The sequence below is a fragment of the Myxocyprinus asiaticus genome, chromosome 35 (genome assembly GCF_019703515.2).
Source record: "Myxocyprinus asiaticus isolate MX2 ecotype Aquarium Trade chromosome 35, UBuf_Myxa_2, whole genome shotgun sequence".
In the NCBI taxonomy this organism is placed as follows: domain Eukaryota; kingdom Metazoa; phylum Chordata; class Actinopteri; order Cypriniformes; family Catostomidae; genus Myxocyprinus; species Myxocyprinus asiaticus.
This window is the reverse complement of record NC_059378.1, coordinates 17845891-17855285: the sequence shown is the minus strand read 5'-3', so window position 1 is coordinate 17855285 and position 9395 is coordinate 17845891. Positions and strand designations below refer to the sequence as shown.

At 38.7% G+C, this 9395-nt stretch overlaps 1 pseudogene; it reads right to left on the bottom strand.

The window, feature by feature from the left end:
- Positions 1-2588: 2588 nt before the first annotated feature.
- LOC127425861 (cell division control protein 6 homolog) lies at positions 2589-9337 on the bottom strand (annotated as a pseudogene).
- Positions 9338-9395: the final 58 nt, after the last annotated feature.

Sequence of the window (9395 nt, the reverse complement as noted above, 5' to 3'; positions counted from 1 at the left end):
TCATTCCTTCGATGATAAACGTGAGTCCGACCATCACCCCTGGTGAGACAAAACCACGACTCGTCAGTGAAGAGTACTTTTTGCCAGTCCTGTCTGATCCAGCGAAGGTGGGTTTGTGCCCATAGGTGACATTGTTGCCGATGATGTCTGGTAAGGACCTGCCTTACAACAGGCCTACAAGCCCTCAGTCCAGCCTCTCTCAGCCTATTGCGGACAGTCTGAGCACTGATGGAGGGATTGTGCATTCCTGGTGCAACTCGGGCAGTTGTTGTTGCCATCCTGTACCTGTCCCGCAGGTGTGATATTCGGATGTACCGATCCTGTGCAGGTGTTGTTACACGTGGTCGATCAGCTGTCCTTCCTGTCTCCCTGTAGCACTGTCTTAGGCGTCTCACAGTACGGACATTGCAATTTATTGCCCTGGCCACATCTGCAGTCATAATGCCTCCATGCAGCATGCCTAAGGCATGTTCACACAGATGAGCAGGGACCCTGGGCATCTTTCTTTGTTTTTCAGAGTCGATAGAAAGGTCCCTTTAGTGTCTCAAGTTTTTATAACTGTGACCTTAATTGCCTACCGTCTGTAAGCTGTTAGTGTCTTAACGACTGTTCCACAGGTGCATGTTCATTAGTTGTTTATGGTTCATTGAACAAGCATGGAAAACATTGTTTAAGCCCTTTACAATAAAGATCTGTAAAGTTATTTGGATTTTACAAAATTATCTTTAAAATAAAGTGTACTGAAAAAGGGAGTTTATGACACACTGTTTGTATGGAGGTGTGCAGTATCGTGGAACATGCGCATCTAAAAGGTTCTCACTCTTTTTTTGTTTCTGTCTTCTGAATTTATTTTAAATCATAAAATAATACAAAAACACGTTCACCTCGAACCATGATTTATATTTCAGTGATTATTATCATCATTATAATTATTATTTTTACGTTTGTAATTGTTTTTATGTCTTCATTTGTGTTAGTAATTTTCCGCCTGCATGTTTAGACAGATATTTGCCTGACAGTTAATGGAAAGGTGGTTATTTATACACACTACTGGTCAAACGTTTTGGAACACTTGACTGTAATGTTTCTCATGATCTTAAAAACCTTTTATCTGAAGGAGTATGCTTAAATGTTTGAAATTCGTTTTGTAGACAAAAATATAATTGTGCCACCATATTCATTTATTTCATTACAAAAGTAAAATTTATTAAAAAAAAAAAGTTTTTGAAATGGATGACTTGGACCAAATAATAAAGAAAAGCAGCCAATAAGTCCTAACATATAGATGGGAACTCCTTCAATACTGTTTAAAAAGCATCCCAGGGTGATACCTCAAGAAGTTGGTTGAGAAAATGTCAAGAGTACATGTCTGCAAAATCTAGGCAAAGGGTGACTACTTTGAAGATGCTACAATATAACACAGTTTTGATTTATTTTGGATTTTGTTTAGTCACAACATAATTCCCATAGTTCCATTTATGTTATTCCATAGTTTTGATGACTTTACTATTATTCTAAAATGTGAAAAAAATTATAATAAAGAATGAGAAAACTTTTGACCGGTAGTGTATATAAATATATATATAATTTTTTGATCACTTCATTATTTTATTGCTTTTTCATTTCGTTTGGAGTGCAATTTGAATTTGTAAATGTATTTGATTTAAGTTTTACGTTTTTTGAATAAATTAATTTAATTTTCAATGCAAAATCACTAAAGCAAGAATATTCACTGATCCCCCAGCCCAGGCGTTGCAGATGTAATTGGATATTGGAATATATATATATATATATATATATATATATATATATTGTGAAGGAGGGAACAAAACGAATTTATTCACACACATGATGTATTTTCCCGGACAGCGAAATACCCGTCCTGTAGAGAATGCACAGATGAAGCAGGTTCTTTGCCAGAGAGATGTTGTCCTTCACAACTGTCGTAAAACCATCTTTCAAAAAGTTGAACAACACACATTTTAATTGCACTAATTTTTTTTCCAGTTTCATTTGAATTTTTAGTTAAAATAAATAAAAAATAAAGTTCTAAGTTTGAAATCAAGGTGTCTTGCTTTATTGTGTAGGCTTAACCCTAACCCTGCTTAATGAAAATTACCCCATAGTACCCCCTAGCAGCCAACTAGCAGTAATACCGGTGTTCGTCGTTTTCCTGTTGAGTTTTTTCTGCGACCAACCAATCAATACTCTTCTCATCGACTAATGTTTGGTCGACTAACAGGGAGCCCTAATAAACACTAGAAAATATTATTCCACTTGGTATAACTAATATGAGTCAGAGAAAATCTGGCACCAAACTTTGCACTGTTTTTGTCAAAATTTAACACGCTTTGCAAAGAGGCAGTTATTACTCTGGTATTACTCATTACACAGTCTTACATAGAAGGTATATTAGTAAAAAACAAAACAAAAAACAGCCAATTTAGGGTAAGAAAGGTGGAGAATGGTCATAACTTATTTGGGGTATTTTGTTGAGTAAAAACTTGCCTTTTTCTTTTTTTAAGAGACTTTCAGGGAAAAACAGCCCTTTTAAGGTGAAAAAAAAAGAGACCAGAACTCATGCACATTCTGTTTTTTTATTAAAATGTATCCCATAAACAACTCAATTACAAAATTGATGTACAAAACAAAATGAGGCACTTCTGCTTTGAAGCATCAAAGAATTTATACAAATTAAAAGAAAAGAAAAAAAACTGCAATTAAAGGCAGGCAAAATGTTCGACACAAACAATAAAATTACATCAACCCTTTTGGATCAACTCATCCCTCTCCAAACTAGCACATTATCTCATAAAAAATACTTTTATAGTGGAGCAGTAAAAAAACATTTACAAGAGCGAGACAGACTTAAATTAAATAATAATAATAAAATTATAATAATAATAATTAAAATCTTTCCCAGAACATGTCAGGTGGAACAATGAATGAATAAGTGTTGGCAGCATCATGGCAGACAATCCTAATGTGCTACCTAGGAGAGTTTGATCCTTCAGAGCATTCTCCACATTCTCTACTAAAAAAGTAGAATTTTTTATTTTTTAATTTAGACCTTTAATGAATTGTACTGAATTAGTATTAAGTATCAACTCGTATAGTATTCAACCCATGCTGGTAAAAGCAGACTAAGTATTTACAAAAGCCCATTTTGAGAGTGAAGATTCCTCTACTCTCCAGCAGACTACAGAGAGACAAACACTCTGTCTGCCCGACTCCACCCACTTGCCTCTGTTTACACATCTTACTGCAGACTTAACACAACTAGAGAAAAAACAATCCACTGTTATCAAGCCCAATAATGAAAACATTTAATGCACGCTTACATTTTTAAGGTCTGCACACAACCTTAGCCGCTTTTCTACTATTGGGCCAGTGCAAGCCAGGGCCATCAACTGGTCAGCTGGGGCCAATAGCCTCAGACTTCGAGCTGCGAGACCAACATTGATCAGCATTCCCACCATTGTGCCAATAGCCCTGCAGCGTTGCCCTAAACCCCACCCTTAATACGCCATCCTGGTGCCAATGTCACAAACCCTGTCTATTTCACAAGCAAGAGGGGAAACTCAAGCGAAGGTATCAGACTCTAGAGACAAACCAATCCCCGAAAATGTACACTTATTTGTACTGTGCCCGCAAGTTTTTCTCTCTCCCCTGAACCCGTACCGTTGTGCGCTGGATACACAACTGGGCAAGTTCGATGACAAAAATCACGTCTTTGTTTTCGACAGACACCATTGATCTGACGTTGCACATTTTCAACAGCACAAATTTTCAGAAGAGCCCCAATTTCATCTACTGACGATTCTCCATTGATCTGTTGAGGTAAGCTGGTAGCTAGATTTGAAAAATTGGAAAATGTATATCTTTGTGCTGACCCTCTGACCTAAACTCCGCCTTTGACATTGACCCCACTTTAATCCCCAGTTGGCCTTCTTTGGCCCAATGGTAATCGGTGGGCCAGAGCGCTTGGCCGTTGATCCCCAAGGAGGGAAGGTGAAGCCACGGGAGTGACTGTGAAATACAGCTGGCCCTGACATGCACTATCATGCCCTTATATGGCCCGATAGTGGAAACGTGGCTACTGATTTACGTTTTTGAACTCACTTTGCCCAACTGGACCTCTTTACTCTTGCCGTTGTGGATGATCAGCAAAAGACAGCACACTAGAAGATTCTACTGCAGAGGGAAACTCTCGTCATCCCCTCCAATGCTGGATGCCATGTGGTCACCATACACCTTGGACAAAACCCACACCACCTGAGGAACACTCACCCGTGACACTGCAACAAGTTATAGACAAATCCCTTGTTATGTTTGTCAAGATATGCCATCTCATTTCCAATCTCTTAATATAAATAAAGACAGATAATATACAGCTATTTCTATCTTTAGGACTGGCTGCAGGTTCAGATGCCGTTTTTGACCGGTAACTCGCTTCCATGATCTCAACCGCTCTCCTGTTGGATGAAAACAAATGCATGAGAACCTCACAAAACTCAATCAAACTCTTATGGTGGAGTTAGTTCATTCTGCAGTTTGAAGTCAGTTCTCTTACCTGCAGATGTCAAGAGCTTTCTGAGCATCTCCCGACACTGCAAACTTTCCTAGCACAGAACTGAACAGCCGCTGTGTCAAGAACACCATCACCTGATACCTGAATGCAAACAAACAACAAAACATTACTATTATTTTGGAATGTGTGCAAAAGTGATGCATGTGAAGGCATAAAAACAAAGGCATACTTGTGTAAGTTGGTCTTGGACTATGGCATTGAGCTCCTCTCTGCTGTAGGGGGGAAAGTGGAGTAGTTTGTAGTCTGCAATATGGTTTTGCCTGTAGTCTGGGCAGAATACGGTCTGTCAGGTCCAAAGCATCACAGTCAAAGGTTCACTGATCAGGAGATGTTCAGAATCAGCACCATTGGTATTAGCACCATAATACAAGTTCCCATCTTTTCAGTGTTTAATGTCTGGTTAAACAGTAGTATTTAAAAAAAATTAAACACCATTTTGTGCAAATCTCATGAGATTTGAGATAAACAGATCACCAGCTTACCAATGAGACAAAGACAAGAGTTGGGTAGATAAGGCCATTCAAAGATTGTGTAGAGGACCTCCTGAGACTTGCTGTCCAACTGATCCATCTCATCAAGAACCAACAGACTGTTGCACATACAAAACAGAACCATAAGAACAACTTCAAGGATAAATGAAAAGACTTACTACAGTCAAAAGCATAATGAGAGTACAAGGCCTGCACATTTGAGCCAGAGTGCAAAAACAAACCTTGGTCACAGTAGGAATTGATCTAGAAACTAACTTACACAGTGGGCCCTGATTTTGTCAGCAGTTTCGCCAGCTGAGCCCCGCTGTGGCCCTTGGGGGCCCCCAGTTTCTCTCCCAGCATGGGAACTATGGCGTGAGAGCTATGCAAATTCATGCACTTGATGACCACAGTCTGAACTCCTCTCAACAGAGCCTTTAATTAAAAGAACTTTGTGAGAGACTTTGCATATATCCACCAAGAACACACATGAAATTTCTAACTATTATTTAACGGCATGTCAGCAACCACGCTATTCACATGGCAAACAAAGGATCATCAATAAATATTTACAATATTAAATAAGATATCAGATAAAAACTGTGAAATCTGTTCAGATGGTAGTATTTTTTTTTATATATATCTATTAAACTAGTCTCTGTATAAAAGCACTGTTTTGCAGTTTTAAGTACAATTTACAGTTGTTTCTGGCTACATTGCACACTCATACTCAAAGTATGAGCTTACATTCTATAGACTCAGAGTACTGTACTCTTAAAAATGCAGGTGTATTTAAATACACCTTTTTGATTCTAGAGTTAAAGTTGAAATCACCTTTTGCTCCTGGAGAACACAGTTCAGACAGGCTGTCTTGCCTGTACCAGGTGCCCCAGAGATGTATAGGCTGGAGGGTTTTGCTGCCACCATGTGGTTCTCCAGGAAGGAGACAATGGCAGCTCTCTCTGCCTCACGAGAGAGAAGACACTCTAGCACTGCAGTGTGAAGAGACTGCTTTATATTCTGATAGCCTGACTCTGCAAGAGAAAGAGCATGATGTAGATTTAGGCCACATCCACACTAATATGCTTTCGTTCTCTACGTTTTGGCTTCCGTCCACACTGAGGTGGCGTTTTTGTCCAGCGAAAACTGAGTTTTTCGAATACACTCTCCCAAGTGGATCAATCTGAAAATGCCATCTTCGCATTGTAGTGTGGACAGGGAAAATGGAGATATCTGAAAACAATGACGTATTTTTTGTCATGTGACGCAGTCATGATCCATTCAACCCAAAACAATCAATATGGCAGCCCATGTTGTAGTGGTGGTGTTGTACCCGTTATTCACTTTGATAGCACTGTTAAAGATAAATGTTACTTTGTAGAATCTTAACATTGCATTCCTCAAAGGCAATGGGAAGTTTACTTGGAATTGCTGTCCGATGATGGAACATGAGGATAATTGTGTTTTAGACTGTACATGAAACGGCAATTTTTCGCATGCGCAGTAAGGGGATTTAAGGGTTTTCATACGTTTCAGTGTGGACAAGAAACTTTTGGAAAATGCTTTAAAACACCAGTGTGGACTAGACTTACCACAATATCATAATTTTCACACCAGTGCGGTGTTCATGTTCAAACCGACTAAAACTGGTATTATCGCTGGTTGGACGCTAAGTGGTACTATGGGGTAATTTTCGTTAAGCAATAGCCTACACAAGGCAGCTTGACTTTTACTTAACTTTATTTTTAACTAAAAATTCAAATGAAACTGAAAAAAATGAAGTGCAATTAAAGTGCGTGTTGTTCGACTTTTTGAAACATGGCTTTACAAAATTTGTGAAGGGCAACATCTCTTTGGCAACTAACCTACTTCATCCATGCATTCTCTCCATCATGGGCTACCGGTTGGGTATTTCGTTGTCCAGGCAAATACATCACTTATTGTGGGTTGTTGCAGGTTTAATGTTGATGTTTTATTACCTTTCATCCCAGGACCCAGTTTGTCTGCTTTGGGAGGGTAATGACTTTGAATGTGTTTGAATAAATTCATTTTGTTCCCTCCTAGGGCTGGATGATATGCAAGAAATATGTTCACAATAAAAAATAAAAAATAAAAATAAATAAATAAAAATCACAATTTCCAAATTACATCGTCAAGCTTTAGTGATTTTGCATTGAAAATTAAATTCACTTATTTAAAAAATGAAAAAATTAAACCAAAGACATTTCTAAATTCAAATTGCAAAAAGCACATCAGACATGCGCATAGACGGCTTTTCTGTCATCTGTTCTTAAAATTATAATAAAGTGTTTCTTCAAGCGCGTGTCTGTGTGTCCAAAAGCATTTCTTGTGTCATTCCGAATCTGAGACGTCTTACGTCTGTCAGTGCGCGTACTTTGCTGCCTGTGTAATTTAATATGTTGGTAAAGAACATCTGGCTTTCAATGCGTTATTTAGGTTCATTTATCTTGGGTCACAAACTCTTCATTAGGCAACTATTCTTTATTGAAGGCTATTCTATTCGTTAGGCTATTGTATTAGTATTGGAAGTTCCATTCATAACGTTTCGCCCTTTTACCCGGTATAAAATTTCACACTGGTGTTGTCCCTTGTACGGAGTAAAACCAATAACACCATACACCGTGGCAACCCTTGTGTGGACAGAGCGTTTCGAAAACAAAAATGCCCTTTTCAAATGTATCCGCATTAACGTGGACTATAGAGGCGCCGGCTTCATGTGCGTGATACGCAGATATAGTTGCCACATACACTTTGAGCGTTGACGGAGTGAGTCCTGCGTCTAATCGCTCTTGAAGAAATATTAGAATTTCATGTATGGGCCAGTTTACTGGATCCTTGCTATGTGAGAGACACTAATCAGTGAACACCTTCCATTTTAGTGCGTAGAGGCGTCTCATGGACGGTGCTCTGGCCTGTAAAATGGTCAGTTCATGACTGAACACGTCAGTTCTAGCGCGTGTAGTGCGCCCCGTTCAGGAGCCACACATGTAGGTTCCATAGTTGGGGCTGGGGGTGCGGGGGCTCAGAGGCAGTCTGTACTTTTTTCTTTTCAATATATTTATTTTTTTAAAAGTTTTGTTGCCGTTTTTGTATTGTTGTGTACTGGAAGCTCCTGTCACCAAGACAAATTCCTTGTATGTGTAAGCATACTTGGCAATAAAGCTCATTCTGATTCTCAGACAGAGAGGTGTTTCAACACCGAGTTCCTGGGAGACAGACAGGCGCTTTGTGCATCCACCACATTGGTCTTTCTTGGGGAGAGGGGGTGGCCTGGAGGTCCACCTTGTTTTCTGCAGAGATCTTAGGCTGAGAACCCAACCTGGACTATTTGCACCTAGGGAATTGGAGGGTCGGCAGATTCTGTGAGTGAGTGCTGGGCATTTTTAGTTTAAAACCAGGAAGAAGGCCTGAAAAGAAAAACAGAGTCCTGGTTTAGCTTATAGGATGATTGATTGTAAAAGATATACAAAAATAAATAAATCTGTAAAAAGATTTATTTTTAAAATAATTTGTTGTAAAAACTCTGAAGATACCCCTTCTGTTTCTATTTTTAATTCACTGATTTATCTTGTGCAGAGCCTTCCATTCTGATCGGCTGTATTGACAGTACTGATTTTGTATTTCAATAATAGTAATAAAAAGGATCTTTGTAATACAGGAAGCTACGTACACTTTTTCCTCTGTGTTAATGCGGTTTAATACAATTCACAAAGCCCGACTAGTTTGAACGTACGTTAAGTTTACTTATATTAAATCAGTAACCTTAAGACTAGTTTATGGAGGTTTTGGAAAGAAACCATATGGAATTTAGCAAGTCAATTAATGAAAGTCAAAGGTAGTTTTTTCCCCCTCTTATCCACCTAGTCATGACTTAATTTGGTAGAGCACAGAAATTAACTACTTCCTATCAGCTATTTCTTACCACCCCGGAAAAGATAAATACATGAACAAATCTAACATATTTAAACGCAATCATGTAGATCTGTAATGTCTCCGGCTGCAACCAGATTAACAAATACTGTAGATTAATAGTGAGTCCCATAGTTCCTGCTGAGCTGTCAATTGGCGGAAAAATGTGAACAACACTGAATAAAAACAATCTCCTTCTAACGACACTGCCCGACAACTTCGTAAAAAAATATTATTATTATGAGCCTATTTGATATCTTACCTGATTAGTTAGGCTGGTGTTTATTTTTTCTTGATAATCGTTGTAAGCACAAGCAGCAAGTTTCCCATCAGGCTGACCCGCCATCAAACTAGCACCAAAACTTTGCATTCCTCCTCCTCTAAACAACTGACGCTCTGGCCTG